Below are 17,341 nucleotides of genomic sequence, written 5' to 3' on the forward strand. Positions count from 1 at the left end.
CACCTATAAGAACAAGAAAATAAAAACAACACATATGGCCAGGACCGTAACATGGTCTACTAGTAATGAAGCACGATGGTTGGCAAACCAATAAAGTAGCAAAACAGCAATGAAAGAACAAAATTTGGTGAAAATATAGAACAATTTCTATGAATAAATAGGCAGTAACACCAGCTTGTGCTGCCCGTAAACCCAAGCAAAGAAGCTTACAGCACGTGGTATTCCCAGGCGGTCTTCCTACCAAGCACTAACAAGGCCCGGCCCTATTTGGCTGCCGAGATCGGACGGGATCGGGCGCTTAGAGAGCAGTGTGGCCGTAAGCTGCATTTGACATCATCAACAGCTCTTAAAAACGCTGGAGAAGCAGAATGCATGACACTTGCTAAGAAGAAGATAAATGTGGCAAAGTACAAAGTACTATAACTGTACTGGTCTGTTACGCCCCTGTCTAGGGGGTCAGGGTGCAACATACAAAGATAAATTAGCATGTTCCCTCTCCGATCCCCAAACCAAAATCCAGGATCGAGATGTTCCAACAGAATGATATTTATTTTAAACGAAAGAAAGTGTCAAACAAAACATGACACTACAACTCAGGGCGAACCAAGGCCAACATAATAAACAAAATAAGCCATTTCCCACAGAAAGTGCTAGTCAGCCTGATAGAAATAAACAAACCAAAAGACAGTCGCTAACCCTAACTCCCTAATGTGAAAACAAGAGAAAACAATCAAAAGAAAATGGCAGTCCACCCCTACAGATTTAATACTATTTACAAAATATACAATTTATAAACAAAACCACGGCACAAAACCTAACAATTCAAAAATGCTAAATAAGGTTTGGAAACCAAGAACAGCAAACAGGTGCTGATGCCAGAAAGAGCCTCGCTAGCTGTTGGGAACCGTACTTTTAAAACTCCAGGAAGTGTAGGATGGACCAATCAGCTTCCTGTACTGCCCCCCAATCCGGCCAATCAGGCAGGGCACCTATAAGAACAAGAAAATAAAAACAACACATATGGCCAGGACCGTAACATGGTCTATTAGTAATGAAGCACGATGGTTGACAAACCAATAAAGTAGCAAAACAGCAATGAAAGAACAAAATTTGATGAAAATATAGAACAATTTCTATGAATAAATAGGCAGTAACACCAGCTTGTGCTGCCCGTAAACCCAAGCAAAAAAGCTTACAGCACCTGGTATTCCCAGGCGGTCTTCCTACCAAGTACTAACCAGGCCCGGCTCTATTTGGCTGCCGAGATCGGACGAGATCGGGCGAGATCGGGCGCTTAGAGAGCGGTGTGGCCGTAAGCTGCATTTGACATCATCAACAGCTCTTAAAAACGCTGGAAAAGCAGAATGCATGACACTTGCTAAGAAGAAGATAAATGTGGCAAAGTACAAAGTACTATAACTGTACTGGTCTGTTACGCCCCTGTCTAGGGGGTCAGGGTGCAACATACAAAGATAAATTAGCATGTTCCCTCTCCGATCCCCAAACCAAAATCCAGGATCGAGATGTTCCAACAGAATGATATTTATTTTAAACGAAAGAAAGTGTCAAACAAAACATGACACTACAACTCAGGGCGAACCAAGGCCAACATAATAAACAAAATAAGCCATTTCCCACAGAAAGTGCTAGCTAGCCTGATAGAAATCAACAAACCAAAAGACAGTCGCTAACCCTAACTCCCTAATGTGAAAACAAGAGAAAACAATCAAAAGAAAATGGCAGTCCACCCCTACAGATTTAATACTATTTACAAAATATACAATTTATAAACAAAACCACGGCACAAAACCTAACAATTCAAAAATGCTAAATAAGGTTTGGAAACCAAGAACAGCAAACAGGTGCTGCTGCCAGAAAGAGCCTCGCTAGCTGTTGGGAACCGTACTTTTAAAACTCCAGGAAGTGTAGGATGGACCAATCAGCTTCCTGTACTTCCCCCAAATCCGGCCAATCAGGCAGGGCACCTATAAGAACAACAAAATAAAAACATCACATATGGCCAGGACCGTAACATGGTCTACTAGTAATGAAGCACGATGGTTGGCAAACCAATAAAGTAGCAAAACAGCAATGAAAGAACAAAATTTGATGAAAATATAGAACAATTTCTATGAATAAATAGGCAGTAACACCAGCTTGTGCTGCCCGTAAACCCAAGCAAAAAAGCTTACAGCACCTGTTATTCCCAGGCGGTCTTCCTACCAAGTACTAACCAGGCCCGGCTCTATTTGGCTGCCGAGATCGGACGAGATCGGGCGCTTAGAAAGCGGTGTGGCCGTAAGCTGCATTTGACATCATCAACAGCTCTTAAAAACGCTGGAGAAGCAGAATGCATGACACTTGCTAAGAAGAAGATAAATGTGGCAAAGTACAAAGTACTATAACTGTACTGGTCTGTTACGCCCCTGTCTAGGGGGTCAGGGTGCAACACACAAAGATAAATTAGCATGTTCCATCTCCGATCCCCAAACCAAAATCCAGGATCGAGATGTTCCAACAGAATGATATTTATTTTAAACGAAAGAAAGTGTCAAACAAAACATAACACTACAACTCAGGGCGAACCAAGGCCAACATAATAAACAAAATAAGCCATTTCCCACAGAAAGTGCTAGCTAGCCTGATAGAAATAAACAAACCAAAAGACAGTCGCTAACCCTAACTCCCTAATGTGAAAACAGTCCAAAGAAAATGGCAGTTCACCCCTACAGATTTAATACTATTTACAAAATATACAATTTATAAACAAAACCACGGCACAAAACCTAACAATTCAAAAATGCTAAATAAGGTTTGGAAACCAAGAACAGCAAACAGGTGCTGATGCCAGAATAAGCCTCGCTAGCTGTTGGGAACCGTACTTTTAAAACTCCAGGAAGTGTAGGATGGACCAATCAGCTTCCTGTACTGCCCCCAAATCCGGCCAATCAGGCAGGGCACCTATAAGAACAAGAAAATAAAAACAACACATATGGCCAGGACCGTAACATGGTCTACTAGTAATGAAGCACGATGGTTGGCAAACCAATAAAGTAGCAAAACAGCAATGAAAGAACAAAATTTGATGAAAATATAGAACAATTTCTATGAATAAATAGGCAGTAACACCAGCTTGTGCTGCCCGTAAACCCAAGCAAAAAAGCTTACAGCACCTGGTATTCCCAGGCGGTCTTCCTACCAAGTACTAACCAGGCCCGGCTCTATTTGGCTGCCGAGATCGGACGAGATCGGGCGCTTAGAGAGCGGTGTGGCCGTAAGCTGCATTTGACATCATCAACAGCTCTTAAAAACGCTAGAGAAGCAGAATGCATGACACTTGCTAAGAAGAAGATAAATGTGGCAAAGTACAAAGTACTATAACTGTACTGGTCTGTTACGCCCCTGTCTAGGGGGTCAGGGTGAAACATACAAAGATAAATTAGCATGTTCCCTCTCCGATCCCCAAACCAAAATCCAGGATCGAGATGTTCCAACAGAATGATACTTATTTTAAACGAAAGAAAGTGTCAAACAAAACATGACACTACAACTCAGGGCGAACCAAGGCCAACATAATAAACAAAATAAGGCATTTCCCACAGAAAGTGCTAGCTAGCCTGATAGAAATAAACAAACCAAAAGACAGTCTCTAACCCTAACTCCCTAATGTGAAAACAGTCAAAAGAAAATGGCAGTTCACCCCTACAGATTTAATACTATTTACAAAATATACAATTTATAAACAAAACCACGGCACAAAACCTAACAATTCAAAAATGCTAAATAAGGTTTGGAAACCAAGAACAGCAAACAGGTGCTGATGCCAGAAAGAGCCTCGCTAGCTGTTGGGAACCGTACTTTTAAAACTCCAGGAAGTGTAGGATGGACCAATCCGCTTCCTGTACTGCCCCCCAATCCAGCCAATCAGGCAGGGCACCTATAAGAACAAGAAAATAAAAACAACACATATGGCCAGGACCGTAACATGGTCTATTAGTAATGAAGCACGATGGTTGACAAACCAATAAAGTAGCAAAACAGCAATGAAAGAACAAAATTTGATGAAAATATAGAACAATTTCTATGAATAAATAGGCAGTAACACCAGCTTGTGCTGCCCGTAAACCCAAGCAAAAAAGCTTACAGCACCTGGTATTCCCAGGCGGTCTTCCTACCAAGTACTAACCAGGCCCGGCTCTATTTGGCTGCCGAGATCGGACGAGATCGGGCGAGATCGGGCGCTTAGAGAGCGGTGTGGCCGTAAGCTGCATTTGACATCATCAACAGCTCTTAAAAACGCTAGAGAAGCAGAATGCATGACACTTGCTAAGAAGAAGATAAATGTGGCAAAGTACAAAGTACTATAACTGTACTGGTCTGTTACGCCCCTGTCTAGGGGGTCAGGGTGAAACATACAAAGATAAATTAGCATGTTCCCTCTCCGATCCCCAAACCAAAATCCAGGATCGAGATGTTCCAACAGAATGATACTTATTTTAAACGAAAGAAAGTGTCAAACAAAACATGACACTACAACTCAGGGCGAACCAAGGCCAACATAATAAACAAAATAAGGCATTTCCCACAGAAAGTGCTAGCTAGCCTGATAGAAATAAACAAACCAAAAGACAGTCGCTAACCCTAACTCCCTAATGTGAAAACAGTCCAAAGAAAATGGCAGTTCACCCCTACAGATTTAATACTATTTACAAAATATACAATTTATAAACAAAACCACGGCACAAAACCTAACAATTCAAAAATGCTAAATAAGGTTTGGAAACCAAGAACAGCAAACAGGTGCTGATGCCAGAAAGAGCCTCGCTAGCTGTTGGGAACCGTACTTTTAAAACTCCAGGAAGTGTAGGATGGACCAATCAGCTTCCTGTACTGCCCCCCAATCCGGCCAATCAGGCAGGGCACCTATAAGAACAAGAAAATAAAAACAACACATATGGCCAGGACCGTAACATGGTCTACTAGTAATGAAGCACGATGGTTGGCAAACCAATAAAGTAGCAAAACAGCAATGAAAGAACAAAATTTGGTGAAAATATAGAACAATTTCTATGAATAAATAGGCAGTAACACCAGCTTGTGCTGCCCGTAAACCCAAGCAAAGAAGCTTACAGCACGTGGTATTCCCAGGCGGTCTTCCTACCAAGTACTAACAAGGCCCGGCCCTATTTGGCTGCCGAGATCGGACGGGATCGGGCGCTTAGAGAGCAGTGTGGCCGTAAGCTGCATTTGACATCATCAACAGCTCTTAAAAACGCTGGAGAAGCAGAATGCATGACACTTGCTAAGAAGAAGATAAATGTGGCAAAGTACAAAGTACTATAACTGTACTGGTCTGTTACGCCCCTGTCTAGGGGGTCAGGGTGCAACATACAAAGATAAATTAGCATGTTCCCTCTCCAATCCCCAAACCAAAATCCAGGATCGAGATGTTCCAACAGAATGATATTTATTTTAAACGAAAGAAAGTTTCAAACAAAACATGACACTACAACTCAGGGCGAACCAAGGCCAACATAATAAACAAAATAAGCCATTTCCCACAGAAAGTGCTAGTCAGCCAGATAGAAATAAACAAACCAAAAGACAGTCGCTAACCCTAACTCCCTAATGTGAAAACAAGAGAAAACAATCAAAAGAAAATGGCAGTCCACCCCTACAGATTTAATACTATTTACAAAATATACAATTTATAAACAAAACCACGGCACAAAACCTAACAATTCAAAAATGCTAAATAAGGTTTGGAAAGCAAGAACAGCAAACAGGTGCTGCTGCCAGAAAGAGCCTCGCTAGCTGTTGGGAACCGTACTTTTAAAACTCCAGGAAGTGTAGGATGGACCAATCAGCTTCCTGTACTTCCCCCAAATCCGGCCAATCAGGCAGGGCACCTATAAGAACAACAAAATAAAAACAACACATATGGCCAGGACCATAACATGGTCTACTAGTAATGAAGCACGATGGTTGACAAACCAATAAAGTAGCAAAACAGCAATGAAAGAACAAAATTTGATGAAAATATAGAACAATTTCTATGAATAAATAGGCAGTAACACCAGCTTGTGCTGCCCGTAAACCCAAGCAAAAAAGCTTACAGCACCTGGTATTCCCAGGCGGTCTTCCTACCAAGTAGGAACTAGGCCCGGCTCTATTTGGCTGCCGAGATCGGACGAGATCGGGCGCTTAGAGAGCGGTTTGGCCGTAAGCTCCATTTGACATCATCAACAGCTCTTAAAAACGCTGGAGAAGCAGAATGCATGACACTTGCTAAGAAGAAGATAAATGTGGCAAAGTACAAAGTACTATAACTGTACTGGTCTGTTACGCCCCTGTCTAGGGGGTCAGGGTGCAACATACAAAGATAAATTAGCATGTTCCCTCTCCGATCCCCAAACCAAAATCCAGGATCGAGATGTTCCAACAGAATGATATTTATTTTAAACGAAAGAAAGTGTCAAACAAAACATGACACTACAACTCAGGGCGAACCAAGGCCAACATAATAAACAAAATAAGCCATTTCCCACAGAAAGTGCTAGCTAGCCTGATAGAAATAAACAAACCAAAAGACAGTCGCTAACCCTAACTCCCTAATGTGAAAACAAGAGAAAACAATCAAAAGAAAATGGCAGTCCAGCCCTACAGATTTAATACTATTTACAAAATATACAATTTATAAACAAAACCACGGCACAAAACCTAACAATTCAAAAATGCTAAATAAGGTTTGGAAAGCAAGAACAGCAAACAGGTGCTGCTGCCAGAAAGAGCCTCGCTAGCTGTTGGGAACCGTACTTTTAAAACTCCAGGAAGTGTAGGATGGACCAATCAGCTTCCTGTACTTCCCCCAAATCCGGCCAATCAGGCAGGGCACCTATAAGAACAACAAAATAAAAACATCACATATGGCCAGGACCGTAACATGGTCTACTAGTAATGAAGCACGATGGTTGACAAACCAATAAAGTAGCAAAACAGCAATGAAAGAACAAAATTTGATGAAAATATAGAACAATTTCTATGAATAAATAGGCAGTAACACCAGCTTGTGCTGCCCGTAAACCCAAGCAAAAAAGCTTACAGCACCTGGTATTCCCAGGCGGTCTTCCTACCAAGTACTAACCAGGCCCGGCTCTATTTGGCTGCCGAGATCGGACTAGATCGGGCGCTTAGAAAGCGGTGTGGCCGTAAGCTGCATTTGACATCATCAACAGCTCTTAAAAACGCTGGAGAAGCAGAATGCATGACACTTGCTAAGAAGAAGATAAATGTGGCAAAGTACAAAGTACTATAACTGTACTGGTCTGTTACGCCCCTGTCTAGGGGGTCAGGGTGCAACACACAAAGATAAATTAGCATGTTCCCTCTCCGATCCCCAAACCAAAATCCAGGATCGAGATGTTCCAACAGAATGATATTTATTTTAAACGAAAGAAAGTGTCAAACAAAACATGACACTACAACTCAGGGCGAACCAAGGCCAACATAATAAACAAAATAAGCCATTTCCCACAGAAAGTGCTAGCTAGCCTGATAGAAATAAACAAACCAAAAGACAGTCGCTAACCCTAACTCCCTAATGTGAAAACAGTCCAAAGAAAATGGCAGTTCACCCCTACAGATTTAATACTATTTACAAAATATACAATTTATAAACAAAACCACGGCACAAAACCTAACAATTCAAAAATGCTAAATAAGGTTTGGAAACCAAGAACAGCAAACAGGTGCTGATGCCAGAAAGAGCCTCGCTAGCTGTTGGGAACCGTACTTTTAAAACTCCAGGAAGTGTAGGATGGACCAATCCGCTTCCTGTACTGCCCCCCAATCCGGCCAATCAGGCAGGGCACCTATAAGAACAAGAAAATAAAAACAACACATATGGCCAGGACCGTAACATGGTCTACTAGTAATGAAGCACGATGGTTGGCAAACCAATAAAGTAGCAAAACAGCAATGAAAGAACAAAATTTGATGAAAATATAGAACAATTTCTATGAATAAATAGGCAGTAACACCAGCTTGTGCTGCCCGTAAACCCAAGCAAAGAAGTTTACAGCACGTGGTATTCCCAGGCGGTCTTCCTACCAAGTACTAACAAGGCCCGGCCCTATTTGGCTGCCGAGATCGGACGGGATCGGGCGCTTAGAGAGCGGTGTGGCCGTAAGCTGCATTTGACATCATCAACAGCTCTTAAAAACGCTGGAGAAGCAGAATGCATGACCCTTGCTAAGAAGAAGATAAATGTGGCAAAGTACAAAGTACTATAACTGTACTGGTCTGTTACGCCCCTGTCTAGGGGGTCAGGGTGCAACATACAAAGATAAATTAGCATGTTCCCTCTCCGATCCCCAAACCAAAATCCAGGATCGAGATGTTCCAACAGAATGATATTTATTTTAAACGAAAGAAAGTGTCAAACAAAACATGACACTACAACTCAGGGCGAACCAAGGCCAACATAATAAACAAAATAAGCCATTTCCCACAGAAAGTGCTAGCTAGCCTGATAGAAATAAACAAACCAAAAGACAGTCGCTAACCCTAACTCCCTAATGTGAAAACAGTCCAAAGAAAATGGCAGTCCACCCCTACAGATTTAATACTATTTACAAAATATACAATTTATAAACAAAACCACGGCACAAAACCTAACAATTCAAAAATGCTAAATAAGGTTTGGAAACCAAGAACAGCAAACAGGTGCTGATGCCAGAAAGAGCCTCGCTAGCTGTTGGGAACCGTACTTTTAAAACTCCAGGAAGTGTAGGATGGACCAATCAGCTTCCTGTACTGCACCCCAATCCGGCCAATCAGGCAGGGCACCTATAAGAACAAGAAAATAAAAACAACACATATGGCCAGGACCGTAACATGGTCTATTAGTAATGAAGCACGATGGTTGACAAACCAATAAAGTAGCAAAACAGCAATGAAAGAACAAAATTTGATGAAAATATAGAACAATTTCTATGAATAAATAGGCAGTAACACCAGCTTGTGCTGCCCGTAAACCCAAGCAAAAAAGCTTACAGCACCTGGTATTCCCAGGCGGTCTTCCTACCAAGTACTAACCAGGCCCGGCTCTATTTGGCTGCCGAGATCGGACGAGATCGGGCGAGATCGGGCGCTTAGAGAGCGGTGTGGCCGTAAGCTGCATTTGACATCATCAACAGCTCTTAAAAACGCTGGAAAAGCAGAATGCATGACACTTGCTAAGAAGAAGATAAATGTGGCAAAGTACAAAGTACTATAACTGTACTGGTCTGTTACGCCCCTGTCTAGGGGGTCAGGGTGCAACATACAAAGATAAATTAGCATGTTCCCTCTCCGATCCCCAAACCAAAATCCAGGATCGAGATGTTCCAACAGAATGATATTTATTTTAAACGAAAGAAAGTGTCAAACAAAACATGACACTACAACTCAGGGCGAACCAAGGCCAACATAATAAACAAAATAAGCCATTTCCCACAGAAAGTGCTAGCTAGCCTGATAGAAATCAACAAACCAAAAGACAGTCGCTAACCCTAACTCCCTAATGTGAAAACAAGAGAAAACAATCAAAAGAAAATGGCAGTCCACCCCTACAGATTTAATACTATTTACAAAATATACAATTTATAAACAAAACCACGGCACAAAACCTAACAATTCAAAAATGCTAAATAAGGTTTGGAAACCAAGAACAGCAAACAGGTGCTGCTGCCAGAAAGAGCCTCGCTAGCTGTTGGGAACCGTACTTTTAAAACTCCAGGAAGTGTAGGATGGACCAATCAGCTTCCTGTACTTCCCCCAAATCCGGCCAATCAGGCAGGGCACCTATAAGAACAACAAAATAAAAACATCACATATGGCCAGGACCGTAACATGGTCTACTAGTAATGAAGCACGATGGTTGGCAAACCAATAAAGTAGCAAAACAGCAATGAAAGAACAAAATTTGATGAAAATATAGAACAATTTCTATGAATAAATAGGCAGTAACACCAGCTTGTGCTGCCCGTAAACCCAAGCAAAAAAGCTTACAGCACCTGGTATTCCCAGGCGGTCTTCCTACCAAGTACTAACCAGGCCCGGCTCTATTTGGCTGCCGAGATCGGACGAGATCGGGCGCTTAGAAAGCGGTGTGGCCGTAAGCTGCATTTGACATCATCAACAGCTCTTAAAAACGCTGGAGAAGCAGAATGCATGACACTTGCTAAGAAGAAGATAAATGTGGCAAAGTACAAAGTACTATAACTGTACTGGTCTGTTACGCCCCTGTCTAGGGGGTCAGGGTGCAACACACAAAGATAAATTAGCATGTTCCATCTCCGATCCCCAAACCAAAATCCAGGATCGAGATGTTCCAACAGAATGATATTTATTTTAAACGAAAGAAAGTGTCAAACAAAACATGACACTACAACTCAGGGCGAACCAAGGCCAACATAATAAACAAAATAAGCCATTTCCCACAGAAAGTGCTAGCTAGCCTGATAGAAATAAACAAACCAAAAGACAGTCGCTAACCCTAACTCCCTAATGTGAAAACAGTCCAAAGAAAATGGCAGTTCACCCCTACAGATTTAATACTATTTACAAAATATACAATTTATAAACGAAACCACGGCACAAAACCTAACAATTCAAAAATGCTAAATAAGATTTGGAAACCAAGAACAGCAAACAGGTGCTGCTGCCAGAAAGAGCCTCGCTAGCTGTTGGGAACCGTACATTTAAAACTCCAGGAAGTGTAGGATGGACCAATCAGCTTCCTGTACTTCCCCCAAATCCGGCCAATCAGGCAGGGCACCTATAAGAACAACAAAATAAAAACAACACATATGGCCATGACCGTAACATGGTCTACTAGTAATGAAGCACGATGGTTGACAAACCAATAAAGTAGCAAAACAGCAATGAAAGAACAAAATTGGATGAAAATATAGAACAATTTCTATGAATAAATAGGCAGTAACACCAGCTTGAGCTGCCCGTAAACCCAAGCAAAAAAGCTTACAGCACCTGGTATTCCCAGGCGGTCTTCCTACCAAGTACTAACCAGGCCCGGCCCTATTTGGCTGCCGAGATCGGACGAGATCGGGCGCTTAGAGAGCGGTGTGGCCGTAACATGCATTTGACATCATCAACAGCACTTAAAAACGCTAGAGAAGCAGAATGCATGACACTTGCTAAGAAGAAGATAAATGTGGCAAAGTACAAAGTACTATAACTGTACTGGTCTGTTACGCCCCTGTCTAGGGGGTCAGGGTGAAACATACAAAGATAAATTTGCATGTTCCCTCTCCGATCCCCAAACCAAAATCCAGGATTGAGATGTTCCAACAGAATGATATTTATTTTAAACGAAAGAAAGTGTCAAACAAAACATGACACTACAACTCAGGGCGAACCAAGGCCAACATAATAAACAAAATAAGCCATTTCCCACAGAAAGTGCTAGCTAGCCTGATAGAAATAAACAAACCAAAAGATAGTCGCTAACCCTAACTCCCTAATGTGAAAACAAGAGAAAACAATCAAAAGAAAATGGCAGTCCACCCCTACAGATTTAATACTATTTACAAAATATACAATTTATAAACAAAACCACGGCACAAAACCTAACAATTCAAAAATGCTAAATAAGATTTGGAAACCAAGAACAGCAAACAGGTGCTGCTGCCAGAAAGAGCCTCGCTAGCTGTTGGGAACCGTACATTTAAAACTCCAGGAAGTGTAGGATGGACCAATCAGCTTCCTGTACTTCCCCCAAATCCGGCCAATCAGGCACGGCACCTATAAGAACAAGAAAATAAAAACAACACATATGGCCAGGACCGTAACATGGTCTACTAGTAATGAAGCACGATGGTTGACAAACCAATAAAGTAGCAAAACAGCAATGAAAGAACAAAATTTGATGAAATAATAGAACAATTTCTATGAATAAATAGGCAGTAACACCAGCTTGAGCTGCCCGTAAACCCAAGCAAAAAAGCTTACAGCACCTGGTATTCCCAGGCGGTCTTCCTACCAAGTACTAACCAGGCCCGGCCCTATTTGGCTGCTGAGATCGGACGAGATCGGGCGCTCAGAGAGCGGTGTGGCCGTAAGCTGCATTTGACATCATCAACAGCTCTTAAAAACGCTGGAGAAGCAGAATGCATGACACTTGCTAAGAAGAAGATAAATGTGGCAAAGTACAAAGTACTATAACTGTACTGGTCTGTTACGCCCCTGTCTAGGGGGTCAGGGTGCAACATACAAAGATAAATTAGCATGTTCCCTCTCCGATCCCCAAACCAAAATCCAGAATCGAGATGTTCCAACAGAATGATATTTATTTTAAACGAAAGAAAGTGTCAAACAAAACATGACACTACAACTCAGGGCGAACCAAGGCCAACATAATAAACAAAATAAGCCATTTCCCACAGAAAGTGCTAGCTAGCCTGATAGAAATAAACAAACCAAAAGATAGTCGCTAACCCTAACTCCCTAATGTGAAAACAAGAGAAAACAATCAAAAGAAAATGGCAGTCCACCCCTACAGATTTAATACTATTTACAAAATATACAATTTATAAACAAAACCACGGCACAAAACCTAACAATTCAAAAATGCTAAATAAGATTTGGAAACCAAGAACAGCAAACAGGTGCTGCTGCCAGAAAGAGCCTCGCTAGCTGTTGGGAACCGTACATTTAAAACTCCAGGAAGTGTAGGATGGACCAATCAGCTTCCTGTACTTCCCCCAAATCCGGCCAATCAGGCACGGCACCTATAAGAACAAGAAAATAAAAACAACACATATGGCCAGGACCGTAACATGGTTTACTAGTAATGAAGCACGATGGTTGACAAACTAATAAAGTAGCAAAACAGCAATGAAAGAACAAAATTTGATGAAAATATAGAACAATTTCTATGAATAAATAGGCAGTAACACCAGCTTGAGCTGCCCGTAAACCCAAGCAAAAAAGCTTACAGCACCTGGTATTCCCAGGCGGTCTTCCTACCAAGTACTAACCAGGCCCGGCCCTATTTGGCTGCCGAGATCGGACGAGATCGGGCGCTTAGAGAGCGGTGTGGCCGTAACATGCATTTGATATCATCAACAGCTCTTAAAAACGCTAGAGAAGCAGAATGCATGACACTTGCTAAGAAGAAGATAAATGTGGCAAAGTACAAAGTACTATAACTGTACTGGTCTGTTACGCCCCTGTCTAGGGGGTCAGGGTGAAACATACAAAGATAAATTTGCATGTTCCCTCTCCGATCCCCAAACCAAAATCCAGGATTGAGATGTTCCAACAGAATGATATTTATTTTAAACGAAAGAAAGTGTCAAACAAAACATGACACTACAACTCAGGGCGAACCAAGGCCAACATAATAAACAAAATAAGCCATTTCCCACAGAAAGTGCTAGCTAGCCTGATAGAAAGAAACAAACCAAAAGACAGTCGCTAACCCTAACTCCCTAATGCGAAAACAAAAGAAAACAATCAAAAGAAAAATGGCAGTCCACCCCTACAGATTTAATACTATTTACAAAATATACAATTTATAAACAAAACCACGGCACAAAACCTAACAATTCAAAAATGCTAAATAAGGTTTGGAAACCAAGAACAGCAAACAGGTGCTGCTGCCAGAAAGAGCCTCGCTAGCTGTTGGGAACCGTACTTTTAAAACTCCAGGAAGTGTAGGATGGACCAATCAGCTTCCTGTACTTCCCCCAAATCCGGCCAATCAGGCAGGGCACCTATAAGAACAAGAAAATAAAAACAACACATATGGCCAGGACCGTAACATGGTCTACTAGTAATGAAGCACGATGGTTGACAAACCAATAAAGTAGCAAAACAGCAATGAAAGAACAAAATTTGATGAAAATGTAGAACAATTTCTATGAATAAACAGGCAGTAACACCAGCTTGTGCTGCCCGTAAACCCAAGCAAAAAAGCTTACAGCACCTGGTATTCCCAGGCGGTCTTCCTACCAAGTACTAACCAGGCCCGGCCCTATTTGGCTGCCGAGATCGGACGAGATCGGGCGCTCAGAGAGCGGTGTGGCCGGAAGCTGCATTTGACATCATCAACAGCTCTTAAAAACGCTGGAGAAGCAGAATGCATGACACTTGCTAAGAAGAAGATAAATGTGGCAAAGTACAAAGTACTATAACTGTACTGGTCTGTTACGCCCCTGTCTAGGGGGTCAGGGTGAAACATACAAAGATAAATTTGCATGTTCCCTCTCCGATCCCCAAACCAAAATCCAGGATTGAGATGTTCCAACAGAATGATATTTATTTTAAACGAAAGAAAGTGTCAAACAAAACATGACACTACAACTCAGGGCGAACCAAGGCCAACATAATAAACAAAATAAGCCATTTCCCACAGAAAGTGCTAGCTAGCCTGATAGAAAGAAACAAACCAAAAGACAGTCGCTAACCCTAACTCCCTAATGCGAAAACAAAAGAAAACAATCAAAAGAAAAATGGCAGTCCACCCCTACAGATTTAATACTATTTACAAAATATACAATTTATAAACAAAACCACGGCACAAAACCTAACAATTCAAAAATGCTAAATAAGGTTTGGAAACCAAGAACAGCAAACAGGTGCTGCTGCCAGAAAGAGCCTCGCTAGCTGTTGGGAACCGTACTTTTAAAACTCCAGGAAGTGTAGGATGGACCAATCAGCTTCCTGTACTTCCCCCAAATCCGGCCAATCAGGCAGGGCACCTATAAGAACAAGAAAATAAAAACAACACATATGGCCAGGACCGTAACATGGTCTACTAGTAATGAAGCACGATGGTTGACAAACCAATAAAGTAGCAAAACAGCAATGAAAGAACAAAATTTGATGAAAATATAGAACAATTTCTATGAATAAATAGGCAGTAACACCAGCTTGTGCTGCCCGTAAACCCAAGCAAAAAAGCTTACAGCACCTGGTATTCCCAGGCGGTCTTCCTACCAAGTACTAACCAGGCCCGGCCCTATTTGGCTGCCGAGATCGGACGAGATCGGGCGCTCAGAGAGCGGTGTGGCCGGAAGCTGCATTTGACATCATCAACAGCTCTTAAAAACGCTGGAGAAGCAGAATGCATGACACTTGCTAAGAAGAAGATAAATGTGGCAAAGTACAAAGTACTATAACTGTACTGGTCTGTTACGCCCCTGTCTAGGGGGTCAGGGTGCAACATACAAAGATAAATTAGCATGTTCCCTCTCCGATCCCCAAACCAAAATCCAGAATCGAGATGTTCCAACAGAATGATATTTATTTTAAATGAAAGAAAGTGTCAAACAAAACATGACACTACAACTCAGGGCGAACCAAGGCCAACATAATAAACAAAATAAGCCATTTCCCACAGAAAGTGCTAGCTAGCCTGATAGAAATAAACAAACCAAAAGATAGTCGCTAACCCTAACTCCCTAATGTGAAAACAAGAGAAAACAATCAAAAGAAAAATGGCAGTCCACCCCTACAGATTTAATACTATTTACAAAATATACAATTTATAAACAAAACCACGGCACAAAACCTAACGATTCAAAAATGCTAAATAAGATTTGGAAACTAAGAACAGCAAACAGGTGCTGCTGCCAGAAAGAGCCTCGCTAGCTGTTGGGAACCGTACTTTTAAAACTCCAGGAAGTGTAGGATGGACCAATCAGCTTCCTGTACTTCCCCCAAATCCGGCCAATCAGGCAGGGCACCTATAAGAACAAGAAAATAAAAACAACACATATGGCCATGACCGTAACATGGTCTACTAGTAATGAAGCACGATGGTTGACAAACCAATAAAGTAGCAAAACAGCAATGAAAGAACAAAATTTGATGAAAATATAGAACAATTTCTATGAATAAATAGGCAGTAACACCAGCTTGAGCTGCCCGTAAACCCAAGCAAAAAAGCTTACAGCACCTGGTATTCCCAGGCGGTCTTCCTACCAAGTACTAACCAGGCCCGGCTCTATTTGGCTGCCGAGATCGGACGAGATCGGGCGCTTAGAGAGCGGTGTGGCCGTAAGCTGCATTTGACATTATCAACAGCTCTTAAAAACGCTAGAGAAGCAGAATGCATGACACTTGCTAAGAAGAAGATAAATGTGGCAAAGTACAAAGTACTATAACTGTACTGGTCTGTTACGCCCCTGTCTAGGGGGTCAGGGTGAAACATACAAAGATAAAATTTGCATGTTCCCTCTCCGATCCCCAAACCAAAATCCAGGATTGAGATGTTCCAACAGAATGATATTTATTTTAAACGAAAGAAAGTGTCAAACAAAACATGACACTACAACTCAGGGCGAACCAAGGCCAACATAATAAACAAAATAAGCCATTTCCCACAGAAAGTGCTAGCTAGCCTGATAGAAAGAAACAAACCAAAAGACAGTCGCTAACCCTAACTCCCTAATGTGAAAACAAGAGAAAACAATCAAAAGAAAAATGGCAGTCCACCCCTACAGATTTAATACTATTTACAAAATATACATTTTATAAACAAAACCACGGCACAAAACCTAACAATTCAAAAATGCTAAATAAGGTTTAGAAACCAAGAACAGCAAACAGGTGCTGATGCCAGAAAGAGCCTCGCTAGCTGTTGGGAACCATACTTTTAAAACTCCAGGAAGTGTAGGATGGACCAATCAGCTTCCTGTACTGCCCCCCAATCCAGCCAATCAGGCAGGGCACCTATAAGAACAAGAAAATAAAAACAACACATATGGCCAGGACCGTAACATGGTCTACTAGTAATGAAGCACGATGGTTGGCAAACCAATAAAGTAGCAAAACAGCAATGAAAGAACAAAATTTGATGAAAATATAGAACAATTTCTATGAATAAATAGGCAGTAACACCAGCTTGTGCTGCCCGTAAACCCAAGCAAAAAAGCTTACAGCACCTGGTATTCCCAGGCGGTCTTCCTACCAAGTACTAACCAGGCCCGGCTCTATTTGGCTGCCGAGATCGGACGAGATCGGGCGCTTAGAGAGCGGTGTGGCCGTAAGCTGCATTTGATATCATCAACAGCTCTTAAAAACGCTGGAGAAGCAGAATGCATGACACTTGCTAAGAAGAAGATAAATGTGGCAAAGTACAAACTACTATAACTGTACTGGTCTGTTACGCCCCTTTCTAGGGGGTCAGGGTGCAACATACAAAGATAAATTAGCATGTTCCCTCTCCGATCCCCAAACCAAAATCCAGGATCGAGATGTTCCAACAGAATGATATTTATTTTAAACGAAAGAAAGTGTCAAACAAAACATGACACTACAACTCAGGGCGAAC

General features: G+C 41.7%; 18 pseudogenes; all 18 read right to left on the reverse strand.

Moving 5' to 3' along the window:
• Positions 1-203: 203 nt before the first annotated feature.
• On the reverse strand, positions 204-322 carry LOC137115811 (5S ribosomal RNA; annotated as a pseudogene).
• Positions 323-1,189: 867 nt separating this feature from the next.
• On the reverse strand, positions 1,190-1,318 carry LOC137116270 (5S ribosomal RNA; annotated as a pseudogene).
• Positions 1,319-2,185: 867 nt separating this feature from the next.
• On the reverse strand, positions 2,186-2,304 carry LOC137116051 (5S ribosomal RNA; annotated as a pseudogene).
• Positions 2,305-3,161: 857 nt separating this feature from the next.
• On the reverse strand, positions 3,162-3,280 carry LOC137115906 (5S ribosomal RNA; annotated as a pseudogene).
• An 857-nt stretch (positions 3,281-4,137) lies between these two features.
• LOC137116271 (5S ribosomal RNA) lies at positions 4,138-4,266 on the reverse strand (annotated as a pseudogene).
• Positions 4,267-5,123: 857 nt separating this feature from the next.
• LOC137116315 (5S ribosomal RNA) lies at positions 5,124-5,242 on the reverse strand (annotated as a pseudogene).
• Positions 5,243-6,109: 867 nt separating this feature from the next.
• Positions 6,110-6,228, reverse strand: LOC137116288 (5S ribosomal RNA; annotated as a pseudogene).
• An 867-nt stretch (positions 6,229-7,095) lies between these two features.
• On the reverse strand, positions 7,096-7,214 carry LOC137116111 (5S ribosomal RNA; annotated as a pseudogene).
• An 857-nt stretch (positions 7,215-8,071) lies between these two features.
• On the reverse strand, positions 8,072-8,190 carry LOC137116319 (5S ribosomal RNA; annotated as a pseudogene).
• An 857-nt stretch (positions 8,191-9,047) lies between these two features.
• On the reverse strand, positions 9,048-9,176 carry LOC137116272 (5S ribosomal RNA; annotated as a pseudogene).
• Positions 9,177-10,043: 867 nt separating this feature from the next.
• LOC137115978 (5S ribosomal RNA) lies at positions 10,044-10,162 on the reverse strand (annotated as a pseudogene).
• An 857-nt stretch (positions 10,163-11,019) lies between these two features.
• LOC137116186 (5S ribosomal RNA) lies at positions 11,020-11,138 on the reverse strand (annotated as a pseudogene).
• An 867-nt stretch (positions 11,139-12,005) lies between these two features.
• On the reverse strand, positions 12,006-12,124 carry LOC137116223 (5S ribosomal RNA; annotated as a pseudogene).
• Positions 12,125-12,991: 867 nt separating this feature from the next.
• On the reverse strand, positions 12,992-13,110 carry LOC137116187 (5S ribosomal RNA; annotated as a pseudogene).
• An 868-nt stretch (positions 13,111-13,978) lies between these two features.
• On the reverse strand, positions 13,979-14,097 carry LOC137116232 (5S ribosomal RNA; annotated as a pseudogene).
• Positions 14,098-14,965: 868 nt separating this feature from the next.
• Positions 14,966-15,084, reverse strand: LOC137116233 (5S ribosomal RNA; annotated as a pseudogene).
• An 868-nt stretch (positions 15,085-15,952) lies between these two features.
• LOC137115907 (5S ribosomal RNA) lies at positions 15,953-16,071 on the reverse strand (annotated as a pseudogene).
• Positions 16,072-16,940: 869 nt separating this feature from the next.
• On the reverse strand, positions 16,941-17,059 carry LOC137115908 (5S ribosomal RNA; annotated as a pseudogene).
• Between the last annotated feature and the right edge of the window lie 282 nt (positions 17,060-17,341).

This window comes from Channa argus, unplaced genomic scaffold, assembly GCF_033026475.1.
Source record: "Channa argus isolate prfri unplaced genomic scaffold, Channa argus male v1.0 Contig030, whole genome shotgun sequence".
NCBI lineage: Eukaryota > Metazoa > Chordata > Actinopteri > Anabantiformes > Channidae > Channa > Channa argus.